The following is a 22,016-nucleotide window of genomic DNA, read 5'->3' as shown; positions in this document are numbered from 1 at the left end:
TAGTCATACCATAGTTAAATACTTACCAAAGACTTGATGCGAAGAAGGAATTTATAGGTATTACACATGATGCATATCTACAACACCGAGAACATTTGTTTAGGAAAGAGAACATCGATACTGTAGCTAAGCAATAATTGAGAATAATAACAACTATTTTAGATAAAGAATAGCACTTACATTTTAAATGTCATTTTGACAGGAGCTACAACATGCATGACAAGATTGAGGGAGAGGAAAATGCATTACAAAACTAGGCAAAACAATGGAAATGAAGCTTGCATAGAAAAATAATATCTATGCTCTCAAATTTATATTTCGCCTCTGTAGGTAAAATACAAAGCACAAAAAAAATACAATGGATCTTTAGTTTCAGGTCATAAGGAGACCACTAAGTTCTGGAAATGGGGACAATGTAACAAAAAACACATTTTATTGTGACGAACTTAATTGGCATTCCTACAGCTAGCATTTGCATATATTGTTGAGACGGGATTATGTGTATGTATGATATGAAAGATGTGTATATGATACGAGAAATGTTTATGTATGATAGTTGTATTCTTTATTCTACAAGAAAATATACTAGTCCATATGATAGTTGTATGACTAATGTGTATGTATGATATGACAGATGTGTATCACAAAAGTTTGCTTACATTCTTATTGACCAGCACTTCAAGTCCGTTCTCGACTATCTCTTTCATGAACTTACAAACATAATATCCACACTCGGTACCTCCCGACTGACGGAGACACTACAAACAGTTTACAATAAACGATTAGTCAAAATGAAAGCTGCAATTTAAACAACGAATGATCGAAGTCCTCACCAAAACATTGATCCAATTGAGGCTAACCCTTTTGTTAGATCCACTTTGAGCAGTGTATAATATCATTGCCCTATAAAAATTGATGAAATATATCAAAGAATATACTATAATGTTTCGATAATTTATGTTACTTACGCATTAATAATCTACTTCAACTGCTGATGGACATTGGTGGGCCCCAATGAATCATGATAATAACTTGTTGCTTCATATCTATCCCCTCCAACACCCAATGTCTTTTATAAAAACCAAAAACCAAATTAAGTTACTAAATTTTTTTTATAATCAAATGAAAAACAAACCCTGGATTATATGGCACTAGGCCGATGCCATTGTCTTTTCTTAGAGACAATCGATCTGCAACGCTTCGACTTGCCTCATCGCTATTTTTGAATTTTTCCTTATGTCCTAATGGCGAGATTGCAGACCTATATAATTTCTTTAAATAAATGAAAATATAAAGAAATCATTTAAATTAGACCTATATAATACTTTAAATAAATGAAAATATTACCAAATAAGAGCATCGAATGACTAGATGTCTAGGCCACTTCACTAGGTATCCCACTGCATCTTTAACCTTGTAAATGAACTCATGAGATAAATTTTGAGTATATACAGAACAGTGTATCCCAGAGCCATCATTCGCATATCAACATACACAAATGGGTGGGTATACTTGATGAGGGCTTTGCTCTGGATTTGATTATACAGAGTCTCAACATGGTCATGTATATGAATGTCAAGCATCAGGTTAGATTTGAGGTTTCCAAGACACTCCAAGCAGGAAGCATAATGGCTGCAATAAAAACGAAGCCACGGGTTAAAAAATTGTATATTATAATATTAACCACATAAAATTCACTACATATTACTTAAAGATAGATAATACCTTGAATCAAAATCATTAATAAGCTCCCTTACTTCAGGTACCAACTCCAAGAAATCCCTGAAGTTGATATTGTCAATAACTTTATTCTGCAAAGTAAAATATATTGCATGACTACAAATCTATCAAACAACAGTAAGACATTACCAGAAAATAAAAAAAGGAGACTAGAGAGATTTATGCCTTCAGTTCAGTTCGACCAAAGCTTGCAAGTGCATAAAGAACACCAAAGTAGCAACATCTTGAGGAGCAATGACTTCACTGTCTGAATTCCCCAATTCAGGACCCACTTCCAAGAACTGCACGCATAGAAAAGACAATCAATCCAACAATGAAATGGTAATTCTCAAATAAAACTAATCACAAAATCCCGCCTGTTACATTTCATATTAATAACCAATACAAGATGACTAACAGACGGATACCTCTGCAAAAAAAAGTATAGTACGCAAACTAGGAATTGATCAGGCCAACAAACTTTTAAGGATTGCTCCAGATAAAGGAAGCAGAACTAAATCCTTGAGGTACACAACCATTGCACTGCAATAGCATCAGAACGAACACTACAATACTAGTTTTCTTTTGAGTCCATCAAATTAACTCTCTTTAAGTTTTCTACCATAATGTCCTCCACCAAATCCAATACCATAAAGGATTCTAGGCTTCCTTTGAGGAAAGCAATGCTCCGGGCATGCTTAAAATGAAGATTGTTTACACTAAGTTCATTGAACTTATTAAGCTCAAGATCAAGATGCATATATTTTGATCTTATAGGACAAGATTTCAAACCAAATTGTGTGGCTTAAATTGCTTCTGAACTCACATTCTAGAAAATGACTTGATTAGTACTACTCACACTTCAACCATATCTCAAATTCAACATATCAGGAATAAAAGATAGTGCATGTAACGATCCTAAATCATTGTAAGCTGAAAAATTGCAACGTTTGAATTTTGCAAGATCAAAAAACAATTTATAAGATGAAAAACCTTCCGAGCAGCAAGCTTGTACTTCTTAGACTCCAAATGAAGCAATCCGGCGGCACATCGTAGCTTAGCAGTTGTGGGAGGGTCAAGTGCCTTGGGTGTTTGCTCAGCCTTACTAATGTAGCTTCTCACATGAGAAAATTGACCCATCTCAATGCTCACAAGAATAGCGCTCAAACACATTTGAATAATATGCTTTGACGTAGTACAGTAATCTCGAGTTCGAACGTAGCTTTTAAAAGCATCCCCCAGTGCACCATGAGCATATTAAAAATATCCAAAATCATTGTAACCCATTCTTATACTTTCTTTGATTAAATTAGTCTGAAAGTTAGAAACCAAACAAATTAAAAGAACTAAAGAACTAAATAGTTTCTAGAAAATAAATTTAGTAAGAAAGATAAAATTACCCTGTAGATATTGAGTTCACTCTCGAGCTTCTCTTTCCTTTGCTCGGCTTTTCGATCAACCATAGCGCAATAGGCGGCATCCATCGAATAGTTCAGACCCAATCAACCGTCGATCTTCTGGACTATTTCACAGAATAGCTGATTGTTCTCCCCCTTTTTGAGCTCATCATAAGCCATCCTTAGGGATTCCAAATGTATTGTGGTATTGTCGCAGTGGTCGACGATGAATATGAGCCTCATGATCTTGGTACAGCCGGAGTAAAATGCAGCATAGGCCTCAATTTCTAGGTGTTCGCCACTAATGATGGGCCATAACTTTTGCTCCGTTGAGGATGACGGTGCATCGTCTACATCCCCGATGTCGTTCGCACACATATCCTCCATTAGTGGATTCGAGATGTTGTCTTCTCCAACCATTGTTTAAATTTTTTTGAAAGGATATATGAAATTTAGGAATTTTCAGGGATAAGCTTTGTATGTGAACTGTTTTAGCTTATCACAGTCAAACTCGGGCCTAACAAGAAGAAGAGAATCGAGATAAAAATCAAGAGAGAAAAGGAGAGAATGAAAGGAGTGGAAAACATTAGGCGTGAACTAATTATAGAAGGGGAAGAAGCGGGAAATGATGAAAATAATAGGGAAATTAAAATACGATTTTTATGGATGACACACAATTAAAAAATGTATTTTGTGTTTTTGTAAATTTTTTAGATTATGACTATTAAATATGACACACATTATTGTAAGTCATAAATCGTTCAAATTTTAAAAAAATGACATTTTTTTATGACACATTTTTTGCAAGTCATAAATTAGTGTGTGTCATCGTTCGTCTGTCATTAAATGTATATTTTCTTGTAGTGCATTCGAAATTTACGTCTTGAACCCTTCTTTGTTATTTTTCTCTATCATGAATTTACACTGTTTTTTGTAAATAAAGATTAAACCTGATGGGCGTGATGAAATCTAAAGATAGTCTCTTCTGTTCAGAACTTCATGTATGATTATAAAGGACTTTTAAGGCACGTAATGTAGGTCATGGTTAATGGTTTTGAAAGAAAAGGATAAATAGGCCCAAACAAGTGTTTCAGGGTATCGAACCATGGATCAATTCATTTTGATGCCTTCAATCTTGTCTTGCCCAATTTGTTTCTGCTCATATGTGTTTCTCTTGATTTTCTTTGAATGCATGATCTTCGAGTGAAGTGATTCTGGAATAATTGTGCTTGATCAATCTCATAATTTGAATCTCGACGCGTCATTTTAATCGAGTGAATCTTTACATATGCATCTTGTCTTCTTTTTCTTCACTTTTTTCCTTTGTTTTTGTTTCTCTTTTTTATTTTTTTTATTTGCTTTTTCTTTGTTTTTTTCTCTTTTTTCTTATGATTGAATCTTCGCACTTGGCATTTGGTATCTCCTTTGGATTGATGCCTTTACTCATGTGAGCAGCTTTCTTCCACCTTGCCCCCCAGTGTGGAGGGTGATCCTTGGTTAGGGTTGAATCAGAAGAAAAATACTATAGGCTCAAAAGGGGACACAAGGGATATATATTTTCTCCTGTTGTGAAGGGATAAAGAAATAAAGCCGTTCATCATTTCATACATAGAAGTTTTCACAGAAGATGTATCCCTAGGGGGATAGATTTTCGAGATTAATTTCATTTACATGAAAACAGTGTAATTAATGCATGATAGAATTATTTCGAATGAATTCTTCTTTCTGCTTCTTGGTCCCGACATGTCTTAATGTTCAGACTTCCTGCGAAATGCCCCGAGTTAGAAGAAGTCTCATGTCCAAATGAACAACTCAATGTCTTAGGCCTTAGTGGTATAAAAAAGTCAATTTTGAGCCTAAAAAGACAGTGGTGTAACTTTATTGACTAAAAGAAAGGTTCAAAAGTTTCAAAGGTTGGTAATGTCAAAATCTGGTCTTGTGGTAATGATCATCAATTATTTTGGGTAAAGAATCAAGGTATTTTTTGGGGATTTGAGATAGGATAAGAAAGGTCTAATCTTGCCATATGTCAAAAATCTATAATTCTTGAAGAATTAAAAGAATCCTTAATTCATTTAATATTCAAAGAACTAAAGATTAATTTTTTTTCAATTATTCCACCTTAGAAGGTAGCACAAATTCAATCATTAAAAGATTAAGCAAACATGAAAGATCAAAGACGTGTTCAATCTTTGGTGCCTTATAGTTCTTTGAGGAGTGACTGAAGCTTCTTATGTGGTAACTGCACACAGCTTCAATATCGTAGCCCTTAGGATATGGGGATTCTGGTCTCAGATCATCCTGGCAGGCTTTGTCCTACAATCAGCTGATCAGGCTCCCACTGTATTGATTTTAGTTTTTTTAATTGTTAAAATATCGCTTCTATGTGGTGTCACGTGATTAGGACCACTTCATCGAATTCTCCATGACTTGATTTCATGAAAATGCTTAAAAATGAAATGCAAAATGCAAAAATGCATGAAATGTTCGAGGCATTGATCCAAAAAATGTGCCTGTTATTATGAATAATCCTTATTGGGGACAAAAATGTTTTATCTTTTAAGAGACAAAAATATCCTGACAGCTTCTGACATGCTGACTAGTCTTCTGCCTTCGTCTGTCACCCGTTGAATAACCTGTCGAATTGATCTGACTTCTCTGGATGAACCGTGTAAATGTTAAGTTGCTTTTTGTACTGGCCCAAGAAGTCTCAAATGACTGCATCTCTGGCATTTATCTTTTGTTGAGCCTATTCCCAACGAATACGTCATTGGAGCCGTAAATTGATAGGAACTATGTGAAGTTCATTTCTCTGTTTCTTGAATTCGTCAGCAATGGTCTCCAATTTCAACTATCGTTTTGCCATTGTTTTTTTTGAAGGGACTCCCAAGATCAGTAACTTTCATCTTGCCCTACAACATCTATCAGTCAGTTCTTCCAAGATAGACTTTCACCGTGCTTGATGTAGACTGATTCTTCTGAGTCCTTTATAATGCAATAGAGGATATAATCTACAATTGTGGGCACCACGTCTTCTGGATTGAATGTGACACACACACAGTCGCCTTGTAGACTGTCCTCTGCATTTTCATCTCTTGTATTAAAACACATTTGTTCATTAATTCAGATTATTTTGTTAACTAACACGTTTTTGGTGGATCAACACCTCTTTTGAATGAATGATGCAAAAGATGAAATGAAATAAATGAAAAGAAAAATAAAAAGAGTTAGTGTGGTAAAGATAAAAAAAATCATGAAAATAAAAGTCCTACCCCACATGCTTTAATTCCTACCCGGACATGATCTCTATCCCGCCTGCTAATTTCAAACACATCCTAACCGCATATTTATATAGTTCACATGCTTTAAACAGAAAGTAAAGCAGGAAATAATATCAAACAAGCCTAGGGTTTGGAAATGAGGTTTTGGGGTGGGCTCTAATTCTCCATAATCTCCCGATTTATGTTCTAAAAAAAAGGTACTCGAGTTCTCCTTGATGGTGCCCCCTTGGGCTTGCCAGACCCTTAGTTCTAAGCCATGACAAGCTTGTGTAGACTTAGAAAACTCGAGAGGAAACATTCCCTTATGCCCGCACGGTGAGCTCAGATATAGAGCCTTAGATGAAAAAAGTTTGGGCTGAAATCATTAGAAAACGGTTAGTATAACTATTTACTCGAAAATATAATCAAAAGTAAGCAATAAGAATCGAAATGTTACCTTAAAATTTAAACTTACCATTTTCGTTAAAAAGACAACTGAAAATTATCTTAGCCTGACTCACTTACCTGTGTCCCCAGTAGAGTCGCCAAGCTGTAGGAACCGTCTTTCTGGTGGGCCCGGAACTGGGCTTCGACTTGGATTAAACGAATTGGAGTCGCCACCAATCATTTATTTTAAAACAAATTGGTTGATAGGATACCCTATTTCTTACCTGATATGCGACTTTCCAAAGATGTGTCGGATTCGGGAGTCGGTTACAGTCAAGGAAGGGTTAGCACCCTTGAACTGCCTTTCGTACTACGCAATTTTCAGTTGTCTTAAATTAAGAAATTGTAATTTAAAATTAAAAGGTAAAAATGATCCCATTACTTACCTTAGATAGTTTTAAAGGTGTACCCTTAAGAGAGCCAAGAACGTGTTAGATAAAAAGGTAAGAAATAAATAAATTAAATTAAAATGAAGAAAAAAACAAATTAGATAAAAGATAAGATAAAGAAAGCAAAGATAAAATAGTAAGTAAAATAAAAAATATAAAAAAATAAAGAAAAAAAAAAAAAATACATATAAATAAAACAATAAATAATAAAAAGTAAAAATAATATATATAATAAATATAAAAAATAGTAAATATATAAAAATTAATAAAACAGATAATAAAAAAGAACATATATATATATATGTAATCTAAAAAAATAAAAATATATACTAAAGTATAAAAAAATGCATAAAATGTAAAAAAATATTACATGAAAAAAAAAGAAAAGAAAATAAAGCAATTAAATAAATGAGTAATAAAGGAAATGTGCGTATAAATAAAGTTAAATAAATAAAATAATAATAATTAAAATGTAAATGTAAGGGACCGAATCAAAAGGAAAAACAAATCGATGGGCAAATTTTGAAGAAAAAAATTGATTTAGGGGGGGAGAATTGAATATTTAAAAATAGGAACTCGCCTCAGGAGTATATCTAGATTCGAAACTTCGAAACCCCACCCCTTTTTGGTCATCGGCACAACCCATGTTTTGGGTTATTCGAACCAAATCTCAAGAAAAATAACATGCACATGCGAGAAATGAACGGATCAAGGTAAAAAAGATGTTACCTTTTATTTTCTTTTCGAATCATTTACAATAGCTTTGTCTTTGTATTTTTTTCGTGCTTTCCTCTGTATTTTGTATGTAAATCGTGTGTTACAATAGTGAGTTACAATGGCTATTTATAATACTTGTGGAACCTATTTTTAGGAGTTTGAATCATAGTAAAACTCTATCCTATTTTTAGGAGTTTGAATCCTAGTAAAACTCTATCCTATTTTTAGGAGTTTGAATCATAATAAAACTCTATCATATTTTTAGGTGTTTGAATCATAGTAAAACTCTAATGTTTGTTTTCTGAATCCCACTAAATCGGAGTTGTTGAGAGTGTTGTACCCGGATGAAAAAGTGTGTTGACAACCAACATAAGCACTAAATACATCACTATTTAGATAATACTTTGCTTCCCATACCTATTCTAACAAGCAATATGGGTATTGAATAAATCGTCATACTTGTTTACTAAGCATTGCCAAGTTAAAGGACTATATATCACGAAAACCAAGTCCCCTTGACTTTTTGGTGTACAGATTGTAGACCACGCCACTAACGGCCAATTATGCTCGAAAATATTTGTGGTCCTCAAAAAAAGGTCGCATGATACCATAGATCTCATTAAGGAGGGAGTATCTAGCACGACGTCACAAGTTATGGTAAAGCATGGGCAACAGATTTAGTGAATCCTTCCCTAGCTCGTGGATCATAGCAAATGATCAAGGCATGTTGCAAGCTCTAGTTCATCAATTTGGAGGTGATAAGGTGGATCATAACAGTGTACCACGCAATGGTCAGCAAGAAGTTGTGCCTTCGAGTTTTGATGGTCGTGAAGTTGAGGGGTCTACCACTGGGCACACCATATGATAACTCGCAATAAGACGGGAATTTTTAAACCTAAACTATACTCAAGTGTACATTAAGGAGAGCCAAGTTCAATATATGAGGCTTTATAGTCTAATAATTGGAGGGTAGCAGTCTATGGTGAGTATTATACCTTAGTAAGGAATAATACTTGGACTCTGGTTACCTTATCTGAAGGGAGATCTATTGTTGGGTGTAAATGGTTAGAAAGAGTTAACATAAATGCGGATGGAATGTTGCAGAGGTATAAAGCCAGGTTGATTGTTAAAGGTTTTTCTCAAGTTCTTAGATAAGACTTCCATGATACATTGAGTCCGGTTGTTAAATCCTCGATGATCAATGTAGTGCTAGCAGTGGCAGCTCGTAATAGGTGGAATTTGAGGCAAGTTGATATAGATAATGCATTCTTAAACAGTGGTCTGACAGAAGATGTCCTCATGGAACAACCTCAAAGATTTGAGAAGAAGCTTTAGATGGTTCAACACTTGTCTGCAAGTTGAACAAAGCCTTGTATGGTCTGAGACAAGCCCCGAGGAATTGGTATACCCAGTTGAGGGAGTACTTGCTGGCAATTGGATTTGTGAGCTCATAAGCAGACTACTCGGTTGAACCGCTACTAGTGAACCGACCGGAACCGCTGAACCGTTTGAACCGGACCGGCTAATAATCGGAAAAAACCGCCAAATTTGTTTTTTTTTTTAAAAAAATTAAACCAAACGACGTCGTTTTTTAAACGAGCCAAGTCAAACTCGAGTATTGCTGAGCTCGACTCGAACTTGAAAACTTTAAAAGTAAGCTCAACTCGACTCAAACTCACGAGCTAAAAATTATCAAGTTCAACTCGAACTCAAAATATAATATTGAAACTTGAACTCGAAAAGGCTTGAACTCAAAAAAAAATTAAAAGCTCGATTGAAGCCTAAAATTCAAGCTTGATTGAAGTGAAAGAATAGTTCACTCAATGCTCACCAAAAGGCTCCATGATTTTGAATGCTAAATTACCTCTATTATTTATAGAAGTTAGTTGGGATGCTCTTATATGTTTCTTTGTAACACCCCCAACCCGTATCCAACCCGGATACGAGTCAGAGATATTACATTGACTTTTAAAACATAACTCATTACAAATAATAGTAAAATACTTGAACTTATATTAAAAAATACAATAATATACATATGGTAATATAAGTTTACCAAAATATTCAGAGCATACAACTTAACTCTTTAATTACATGCCAACATCCATTTTCATAACAAAATGACCTACTGATTAAGTTGCTTCTGATCTGATAGTTGCAGGAGTAATGCTGTCCAGCTGCTTAACCTCGATCGTCTACTTTACTGGATCCTACGTGTGAAACACTCACATGCTAAGTCATCGACTTAGTGAGGCAATATAATAATAATATCAATAAAAATAAAGTAATTGCCAAAATGAGATGGGTTGCAATAATAAGATGTATGTAAACAATGCAATAACCAAAACCATGTTTCTTACAAATATACTTATCAAATTCACATTCATAAGTTCACCTTAGTAAGTTCATTAGCCCATGGTACCATACAGAGAACCTAAGGTATGTGAGTATTGTGAGGTTGTGCACTATGCTGTCACCACAGCTCATATAATTGTACCTAAGTGCCACGTAGAATTGCACCGGAGTGCCGCGTAGAATTGCACCGGAGTGCCATATAATAATGTCCATAAGGACCACATATCATTCCTTAATAATCATATACATATGCCAAGGATCAAGTATGTGTCTCACCAGACCTCACACATGTTCCAAAGAATACATATATGTCTCGAATGACCATATATCATTCCTTAAGAATCATATACATATACCAAGGATCAAGTATGTGTCTCACCAGACCTCACACATGTTCCAAAGAATACATATATGTCTCGAAGGACCACATAGACCCTCTACCCTTGGCATGCCAACTATACCTATAGTTCTCATTTACATAACATGGGCTTTCACAATTTATCTAATTTATATCACGTGGACATATTATTTCCATACATTTATCATATAACTCATATAACTTTTTCTTTCATATTCATGTCCCATAATGCATATGGTATGAATTCATGTCATATATCATCATATGAACTACGATCATGTATCAAAATATTGAATCTAGACTTATCACAAATCTAGAACTGAATAAAATACATATTCATGCTATGCATATGCACTCACCTAGATTTCTTTGTCTTTCCCTCGATTGATCCTACTTGTCGATGGTTCCGGAACTCGATTAGGCTCAATATCTACATAAGCAAAATTTTCAAGATGATTATCAGATGCCTAAGTCTTGAAATTAACCTCTAGCATTCTGGAAATTCATATTAGTTTGAGGGGGGATCGATTCCCCTTGAATAGGTATCGATTCCCCTAGCCCAGAAATCCCATTTTGAGCTCGAAAATCACCTTATTTCAGCTCAAACCTTCTTATTTCACTCCCTTTAATATTCCTAACTTTAATACACATACTTAAACTTATTTCTACTCCATAATCACTTCTTTAACTCCAAATCTAGTCATTCCTATGTAATTGCAAAAATTATACTAGTTTTGCAACATGTTCAAATTCCTATTCTAACACTTCTTATCCCTTAATTAACTTGATGACAAGTCAAATCTCACTTCCAATTCTTATTATGAACTCTAATCTAAGATTTCACTTTTCTACTTCATTTCTTTAATTCTTCATATACTTCTCATCTTGAGGTTTTAAGACAATTTAAACTTCCTTTAAGCTTAACTATTGCCTAATGGTCATGAATCAACCATAAATTCATCAAGAAATTCACTAACAAGAGAATCTTACCTTAGCTTGGGTCTCACGTATGAAGAAGAAGAAAGAAGAAGAAGAGGACTCTGGAAGCTTGTTTTTAATTTCCTATACTTCCGCGTGGTTAATATAATACTAACCCCAAATAATTATATTGCTATAAAAAAGACCATTTTGTCATTCTAATCTTCCTTCTTTATAATGCAATCCTACACAAAATAACTCAAATAAGTCATTGAACTTTTCCATCATTCTACTTTAAATCACCAAATGCTGAAACTTTACAAATTAATCACTAACCCGACATGGAGGATGTTACATTCTTAGCCATGTGGGATTGTTTTGTTCTCATATTTTTACTCTTTAGACTTTTGGGATGCTCTTCTATGTTTCTTAGTCATGTGGGATTGTTTTTTTTTTTTTTAAATTAAACCAAACAATATCATTTTGTTATGATTTTTTTAGCCCCAAATTTATTTTTTAATTATAGTTATATAATTATATTTATTATTTAATATGTTTTACCTTAAATATTATGTTGTAGTTAATTTGAATCATTTTGTTTCACATGATTTTATGGTTTTTAACTTATATATGTTATGACTTGCTTTGAATATGACTTGTGATATAAAAAATTATTTTTTATTAAATATTTTTGGTATTTTTATTTAATTTTTTAAATAATTATGACGTCGTCCGGTTCTTCCGACCGGTCGAACCGGTTCGACCGGTTGAACCAGTGAACCGGTAGCATGGCCGGTTCGCTAACCGGTCCGGTTCTGAAAACCATGGTTGAAAATGTTGTGAGACTTTTTGGAGAAAAGTTTTCACTTAATGACCTTGGTCAACTTAATTTTTTCTTGGGTATTGAGGTCAAGAGAATGGGTAACTCTAATTTTCTTTGCCAGAAGAAGTATATCAAGGAGTTACTGGCTAAAACCAATATGAGTGGTGCTTCTTCTATTCCTACACCAATGGTTTAATCGCTTAAACTGACTAAGGACGCTAGCAGTGCACTGGCTGATCCAAAGGAGTAGTGGAGTGTCGTTGGATTATTGTTGTATAAATACTTGTCCCAAGAGACCTGACATTACATATGGTGTCAATAAATTAGGTCAGTTTATGCATGCTCCGTGTGAACAACACTTAGCTGCTGTGAAGCGTGTAAACGATACGTAAATGGCAGGTTAGATTATGGCCTGAGATTTTCAATTACGACAGAACCCTTTAGACTGGTTGCGTTTGCAAACGCTGACCAGGGAGGAAGTGTAGATGATTAGAGATCGATATCTGGCACCTGTGTTTATCTAGGAGGCAACCTGGTCATGGGGTGCTCGAAGAAACAAAGAATGATATCTCGATCGACCACAAAAGCAGAATATAGAAGTTTGGCTGATGAGGCGTCTGATGTAACATGGTTGGAAGTTGTACTGAAGGACATGAAGGTTGAGCTGCATGGGGTACCGGTTGTCTGAAGTGACAACTCTAGTGCAATTGCCATGAGTATAAATCTAATTTACCACTCACAGACCACACACGTTGAGCTTCATATACATTTTATTCGCGAGAAGGTGGCAGAAAACAAGCTGAAGATTGATTTTGTGCCCTCTGAACATAAATCAGCAGATGGGTTAACCAAAGCGTTGACCAAAGAGTACTTTTGCATGTTTTGTCAAAAGTTGAGCGTTGTTTCATTTGAAGAAGTTGAAAGAGAAAGGAGTAGGGAGAATGTTAAATAAATTCTAAAATATTAGACTGCTGGCTCAGCTCAAGTCTGTTACTCAATCTTAACAAATTAGGGATGCTGAACTGCTTGCGTTATGAATTTGTTAGCAACAGTTTATTGTACTTAAGCTTGTATATAAACTGAGTTAGGTCTCTTGTAAACTCACGTTGATTAATACAGCCTTCTTTCTATTCTTCACTCATTTTAGTGTTTTCTTAGCAACCATTGCATGGTTAATAATTTTCATGGAACGCCAGCCAAAGAAAGACCCGAATTCTTAGAGGAACTTATATGCCATATAATATTCCAGTCACCCGTAAGATTAATATTATTTGGTGATGCAATGTGGCTGTAGGCTGATTTGGTTGAGAAAGTTCTATTGTTTTTCCACCTCCATCCTATTCTATATTCACCCAATGTCGTATGAGGTGGAAAAACTACATCAATTTTTAGAGTTACTTCAATTGGGAGACTTGATTTATAGCTGTTCAATTTGAATCATTTGTGTTTAAGCACTAGCTTGCCACTAAGGAATGATCGGGTACGGCTGTCTCCTTTCTTCTCGTGCAAAAAGGGCCCTCATTGTCAAGCCAAGAATCATGCCAAAAGCTAGTGTCACAACCATCTCGAATGTTATGTATAATGTTCCACTGAATTTCATTCCAAATGGTGTTGACTCCTATCCAAAGGCGAGAACAGTTCCACATCTGCAGATTTTCATGTACACGAGCATTCCATTTATATTTCGCCTTCAGCACTTTTACCTATAAGTTGTTCGTGTCGGTTAAAATTTTGAATCCTATCTTCATAAGAAATGTCTTATTTTGCATTGTTAAGTCTTTGAAGCAACCCCCTTCCGACTACTCTTTCTTCATCAAATGCCAATTTACTAAGCTTATTCGTTTCTTTTCCGTCGAAGAACCCATACAAAATTTAGGATCAATTTCTCCACATTTCTTCACAAACTCCTTTAAGGACCAATGCAATTTGAAAGACATTATTTAGGATGACCTACAAAATTGATTTGGCCAATGTAATTCTTCCAGCAAGGGGAAATGTTTTCATCGCCCGTTTCGAGAGACTTTTACGCCACAGTTGTAAATTTTTAATCTTCAATTTGAATTATATTACATCGTATTAATTTTATATGAAATAAAAATAGTATTGCATACTGACAAAAGATATTACTTCAGTTTTAATTCATATTAAGATTTGAATTCCTCCTTATACAACTCTTCCATTCTCTTGTCAATATATATAAAGTAAGATTCAATTATACGACGTAAAATTATTTTTTACATTGATTTAAGATAATTAGATGAGCTAAGGATAGGCAGAGTGCTAATTACCTTTGAATTATATTACATCATACTATCTAAAATATCTATTTTATTTCCTCTATTATAAAAAAATAAAAAAAGGAAATAGGTAGAGTGTTAAATGTGTAATTTACCTTATTGTTATTATTATAAATTAAAAAAGAGAGGGAAAAAAAAAGGAAAGTAAACCAGTGGGTGAGTTTGATCCAATTTGACCAGATGCCCCCTCTACTGATTAGACTCGTCTACGCGGCCCGTTCCAACTGAAAAAGAAGGGAAGAGCAGCTCAGTTAAAAGAAGAGCCGCCCATCTGACCCGCAAAGCTCAACAAAGATTTGGGCTTTAGGTACCCCTTTTCCCTTAATATCTTTTTATATGACCCATATCTTTATTATTAATAAAATATATTGTTATTATCATCATCATTTGTTGATGTTATATTAATATTTTACATGAATTAAGCGACCTTGGTTGTAAAGTAATTATTTTTATTCTTTCAGGTCCCAATTTCGAGCACCAAGAATGTCAGGAGTGTGAGTGTTCAATGTCAAATGGTTGAAAATTATTTTTAACATATATTGCTTGTACTTACCCTAGATTAATCAAAAAATATTATTATTACCATTTTTATCATTATTATCATCGTAAAAAAGTTAAAAAAGCAATTAAAGAAAGCTAAAAAAATAAAAAGAGAACAAACAAATAAATTGTAATCTTTGGCTGCTACAATTCTCACTTGATCATCACTTTGTTTTGTTCTGATGGTGGATTACACTTTCATTAAAGCTGAAAGTGAAGGATGATCTTTGGCTCTTGGAATTTGCATTGGGACAATTGAAAATATTATTATTTCTAATTTTCTATCATCACATTGTAGTGTATTAGTGCTCAACACTGTGATTTAGGCTATTGTATAACAATTTCTTACACTTTAATCATGCTGCATTCCAATATTATTTAGTGACCTTTCAATGCTTAAAAATCACAAAATAACGACCGCAACGTTGCGTGCTAATGTGCATAGCTATGATGTGTTAGACAATAAAATGAATGGACCAACAAGTTGCATATTCCAAGCATTGTGATTCAGTTGGCTGGTAGGTGAGAGTATGATGTAAGGGGCCAATTGCATTGTTTTTGGTTTAATACTGTTGAGGATCAGATCATGAAGAAATGGCTGCTACTTCTTACAAGTTGCAGAAGTCGTTCGGTGCACTTCCAGGACCAAACCTGTGTCACTGCTTTTAGGAGTTGAATGCTTCATACTTGGTCTGACAAATCATGATTTGCATTGGAGTTATTACTGTTAATCAGAGTTCAATAATTTCATTTGAGAGGCGCTTCTTGGATAATCAATTTCCAAAATGTTTCAAATTCTCGTATAATTTAATTTAATTTTTTATATTTTTATTCATAAATTATTATTTTTTCATCCTAAAATTTTAATTTTCACAACATAAAATTTTACACCTATTCTTATCAAAAACTTTCTAGAACATGCTCACGACTTTACAGGCCACTTTTGTTCATAAATATCAAGTAAGTACTATAATAAATAACCATATATGGTTGATTCTATTATTTTAGATTCATTTTGAATTCAAAACATTTTATTCAGGTTTGAACTCAAATTGATTGGAATCAAGTTTCAATTTCGGATAAAAAAAGTAAACGATCTAGTTGGAGAAAAGTTTTTCCCCATGTGTAGGGAATTCTATGAAGATGTACCCTACAGACCTTGTTTTTATCCTATATGAAGACCTATAAATACAATTTGTTGATTACTCTTTAGGAGAGATGCTTCCATTTCACTGTCCAGTTCTTTCAATGAATTTATAGCATGCCACTAGCAAACAGGGGCGGATGCACTAGGTGGATCCTTATTATTTGGGAAAAATTGTTAAATTTAGTTAAATGTATTAAGGAAAAAAGAAAGTTGATTACTCTTTAGGAGAGATGCTTCCATTTCACTGTCCGTTCTTTCAATGAATTTATAGCATGCCACTAGCAAACAGGGGCGGATGCACTAGTGGATCCTTATATTGGGAAAAATGTTAAATTTATTAATGTATTAAGGAAAAAAGAAAAAAAATAGATGATTTGGTATATCTATTAATTTTTTTTTAAAAATAATTAAAACTTTAGACTCTCATTTTTAAATTTTTAAATCCGTCATGACTAACAAAGTTACAAGAGGATAAATACAGGTTTATTTTATTTGAAAAACTCAATAAGATTCGTGATAAAAAATATGAAGATATAAACTCATGGTTGAAGCTACAGATCAAAGCGGAAAATATCTTCAGTTAGATATGGGTCTCAACAACTAATCAAAGCAATCACCAATCGAAATAATGAACTAAGTTATCGTAAAGAATCTTTGAGACTGTAGAATTTATGTTAGGAAGTTAATTTTCTAAAATTTAGAAATAGGTGAATTAGTCTCATATGGAAACTTCGATAGATGATGAAAGATTAACGTTCATCAATGCTGAAGATATAAAACTCATGGTTGAAGCTTACAGATCAAAGCGGAAAATATCTTCAGTTAGATATGGGTCTCAACAACGAATCAAAGCAATCACCAATCGAAATAATGAACTAAGTTATATCGTAAAGAATCTTTGAGACTGTAGAATTTTATGTTAGGAAGTTAATTTCTAAAATTTAGAAATAGGTGAATTGTCTCATATGGAAATTCGATAGATGATGAAGATTAACTGTTCATCAATGCCAAATATACTACGAACATATCATCAATGTGCTTCATACAACAGAAGATACATCTTTAAGACATATCTGCAGTGTAAAGTTGTCATAGTAAGTAATTTTTTTATAAAATGATTAAAAAGTAGTATATATTATAAATTCTCTCAAATTAACAATACGCTCAATCACCATGTTACAGTCCCTGATGCTCGAACTCGGAACTTTTAAGAATAACATTCATTTTTTAACTACTGAGATAATTTGATTCGTGCTCATAATAACAATCTAAATATAGAACAAAAAAAACTTAAAATAAGCACTATAAATAAAATATATTTTATTAATTTAAACAATAATTTAATATATTATACATCATAGAAAATGATTAATTTTGTCAATACATTATTTTTATTGTTTTGTTAAGAAAACATCTTAAATACAATTAAATGAACAAAAAATGAATGTGAGTATGATATAAAGTTTGATTTTAAACAATAAATAAAAAAAAATGAAGAATAATATATTATTTTTACCGTAGATTAACATTGAAGAATACTAAGAGTTAATGATAGTGATAAATTGAAGAATGCGATTTGAAAAAGATAAAAAGGTTATTAGATTTAATTCAAAGTGAATGAATTAACGAGAGATAGAGAGGGTGATGAAAATTTGAGAATTTTATAGATTGAAAAAGTTAGGAGCCCTCAGTTATGAAGTAGAAAATAGGGTCATTTTATAAAATTAAATAAATAGGGAGTCTCAATTATAAAGGGTAGAAAACGAGAATTATTTTATAAGATTGGAAAAAATTATAAACTTTAATACTCCCTCCGTCCCGTAAATACTCTCCCTTATTGACTTTTAAAAAGTCAAAAAATATAAACATGATCTTGTTATTTTAAATAATTAAATTTTATAAACTATATATTGAAAACTACTTGATGAAAGTTTTTAAAATATATTTTTACATATTTTTATCAATTTATAAATTATAAATAATAATTAGGTCAAATTTTAAAAAATTGATCAAAAAAGTCAATAATCCACGGTTTTTATGGGACGGAGGGAGTAATTAAGGTATAAGATAGGGACAATTTTATAAAATGTAAAAACATAGAGACCCTTATAATTAAGTTAGAAAGTGGAAACAATTTTATAAAGTTGAAAAGATAGGGCTCTTCCTATAGCTGGCTCTGGTATTGTGCAATATAATAAAATTTTAGTGTATGGCATCACAACTCAATCATGAACTTAAAATCTTTAATTTATAATAAATTATGTGCGTTCGTATACTCAAATTCTACACCAAAGAACTGGCTTGATATTCATGTCCTACACTATTTATACTTAAGTTTCAATATTTGGTAGTGGCCGATGTAGCAAATAATATTTCTACAAAATAGAATATTAGTAATAATTATAAAAGAATAAAATAGGATTATTATATGATAAAAGTCATTATCTTAAAATATTTGTAAATAATTTGGTAATAATTTTTTTACTAGATAGTAAGTACAAGATTGTATATATGTTAAAGAAACTCATAATAATTTGATATTAAATGTTTATACATCTACATTATAGTACTCAATCTAGGATCCCAATAAATTTAAAATCATTATTTAAAATTAAAATAATTCATATACTCGAACTCAATCACATTACCCACATCATAAATATAAAAATTAGATAATCAATGTTTAAAGATGAACATCAGGATTTTTTACTAACCAATTGGCTTAATCGGATGGGATGTCGATGTTAAATACTTTAAATAACATTTAATGTTGGAAATTTAACATTATAAATAAAATTAAAAAAATTATATGATCAAACTTGAATTACAAATTTAAATTAGAATAGTTATAAAAAGCTTATTGAGACATTTGAATGTAACTCCTTTTTTTTATAATACGAAGTGACTATAAGAATAATATCTATTTAGAATTTTTTTTTATAATACGAAGTGACTATAAGAATAATATCTATTTAGAATCTTTTTTTAATATTTGAAAATCATATTTTATAGATACAAATATTCGAATCTTTTACAAGAGCTTTTGAAGGAGTGCAAATAGACCCACTAAAAAGAATTTTATTTACAAATTAATTTCTCTGTCATTTGCATGCCAGGTTTAGTGGGCATATTTATGTCTCTATCAAAACATTAAGTTTAGAAAAGCATCCATAATAATACCAGACACTAGTGGTTTTGTCTTTTCCATATAATTAGATGTAGAAATTGTATTTGCATTTCAATGTTTCCCACTCAAATGCTAGTCCCCTAAATTAGTTTCTTACTTGGTTATATCTTTAGAAATGAATTCATCTTGTTGCTGGTGATAATGGTGATGATCCCCATGATGTCTAATATGTCAATTATTTGAATAGTTTTATCATCGGCATAAAAATGGAATTATTTATGAGTGAACTTGAATTAGGCCAAATTTGAATAATAAAAGAAAATACTTATTAATATTTTAAAATATTATAATGTTAAAATTATTTTGTAATATTTACATATTTTAATGATAATTTAAGGGTAAAGTACACAAATGGTCCAAGTATAAAGTAATATTTTGTTTGATTTCTTTGACTATTAAAAGTTACAAAAACGTCACCTAACTATTCATATGTTCCAAACCAGTCCTTTTTCGTTAAAATTACCGATCATCTGAGTTGGAAGTTAACATGTGATTGTGATATGATAAAACCTTATTCTAGAACCATTTGAGTTGTATTTTATGGATCGAATCTCCATTTATATTATGTCATCTAACTAGTGCCTGAAACATCAAACCGTTGGGCCAGTGCTTGAAGCAACAACGATGCCACTATATATCATTAAAATATAATTTTATTCTATATCAGTCAGCAAGTTAACTCTAGCTCAAACAACCATCATTTTTTTAACGAAAAATTGATGAGTTTAAAACATATGTGTTATATTTTGACCTAAATTATAATCAGTAATTAAGTTGAATTTTATTGTAATTCTTGTGGTTGAAGATTTCTTGGTAATTAAGTTTATTTAATAAAGTAAATATTTATTATAGGCAAGAATCTTATAAAGATAATGTCTCGGTGACCAAGTATTTGGCTCTATAATAGATAATATCTAGCTTTCAGAATATGTAGAGAGAATTATTTTGGAGAAATATAATCATTTTTTGGATCTTTGCAACTTTTGAGTTTATGTTACAAAGATAATTTTGTAGGGATGTGGAAGATTGTTTTGGGATATCGGGTTTTAGGGTACATGCAATATCATGTATTTATATTATTCTGTTATCTATGTTTATAGTGGATTATTGTTCATCTCACACATAGAGGTAGGCAAATCGAACCACGTTTAATTCTATCATGTGCATGTCTTATTCCATAATTTTTGAATCAATTTGAAGGAGTAACTAAATGTTTAAAAATACTATTAATTATGAATTTATGGATTGATCAAAGTAATAAAAAGAACACAAAGTGTAGGGTGCTGTAATGGTGGAGATAATATTGGGAAATAAACGAGTAATTTTCCTATAACCAGATTAGTGAGAATTCGAAATAAAGCGAAAAAATAATACCCGAAATTGATAACGGAGTTCAACCAATTTTACCTATGTCTCTGGACTACTGCAGATCTTTTACTAAAGAGAGAAATTACAGTGTTTACAAAACACTCACAACTCACAAGAAAGCTCTTTAGTATTGGGAGAAGAAATGATTTGGGATGATTTTGAAGCTAAATGAGTTAGGGTATTTATAGTTGAAGCTTAAGGACTATATTATAAATACCCTAAGTCTAGAGACTAATTACAATTTTCCCCTTGCCATTTTTTCAACAAAAACAACCAATTTTCGGTTGCACATGCACTGAAAGATTTCCGCCGAAATCACCCACCAAAATTATTGAAAGTTTTGGCCTACTTGCTTGACAATTCATGCTTGACTTTTCAACAATCTCTCACTTGAAGATCGATTTTAATTTGTCTTCACAACTCGATCAATGCAGCAGCATTTTTGGTCTTGTTAGTCTAGCATGCCAACTGAAGCTGAACACAACTTTAGTTTGTTCGTAGTCACCGTCTTTGTTAACATGTCTGCCGGATTTTGAGCTCCACTAGTCTTTGAAGGATTGTTCCTCACTTGAACATCCTAGACAAGCCCCTGCTTCGAACTTTCTCTTAAGATGGTCTCTGAAGCCATTCTCTACATGAACATGCTCAGCAACTCCTTGGACACGGATAACTCTTCTTGCACTTGGCTTCTACTCTCCTTGGCAGAAATGAAACCTTATTGAGCCACTCTCAACGCTCTTCGATCCTGGGTTCATCCTCTCTTTGGACAACTTAATCTTAGGCTCATCACATTGGATGACTCGGCTCCCCTCGGGAAATTTTGTAATAGTTTTGGCATCTTAAGTTTGCGCCCCCTCGTTTGCTCGACTCTTACCCTCGGCTTAGCATATTTGAAACTCAAACTTGTGCCAAGACTACACGCATCTTCCCCAGACTCACCATCTGGTTCATCATTGAGTGGAATTTCTCTGCCACTCAAGGAATAACATTCGTCCTTGACTTGCCTTTATCACAGAATCTCTTGTCGCTACCCTCGGCTTTCGGCTTTGTTTTGGAAGTCTTGTTATTCTTTACTCTAAATTCTTTGATGGGCT

At 32.8% G+C, this 22,016-nt stretch overlaps 1 long non-coding RNA gene and 1 pseudogene across 1 annotated transcript; both read right to left on the bottom strand.

The window, feature by feature from the left end:
• Positions 1 to 731: 731 nt before the first annotated feature.
• LOC120149268 lies at positions 732 to 1,812 on the bottom strand. Its single transcript, XR_005518465.1, has 3 exons — positions 1,726 to 1,812; positions 1,348 to 1,632; positions 732 to 1,261 (listed from the first exon to the last, which is right to left on the bottom strand). It is a non-coding gene; the product is annotated as an uncharacterized LOC120149268 (long non-coding RNA).
• An 87-nt stretch (positions 1,813 to 1,899) lies between these two features.
• On the bottom strand, positions 1,900 to 3,678 carry LOC120144738 (annotated as a pseudogene).
• Between the last annotated feature and the right edge of the window lie 18,338 nt (positions 3,679 to 22,016).

Source organism: Hibiscus syriacus, unplaced genomic scaffold, assembly GCF_006381635.1.
Source record: "Hibiscus syriacus cultivar Baekdansim isolate YM2019G1 unplaced genomic scaffold, ASM638163v2 tig00000218_pilon, whole genome shotgun sequence".
Lineage (NCBI taxonomy): Eukaryota > Viridiplantae > Streptophyta > Magnoliopsida > Malvales > Malvaceae > Hibiscus > Hibiscus syriacus.
Note: the sequence above shows the minus strand (reverse complement) of the source record. Positions and strands in the feature narration are given on the sequence as shown.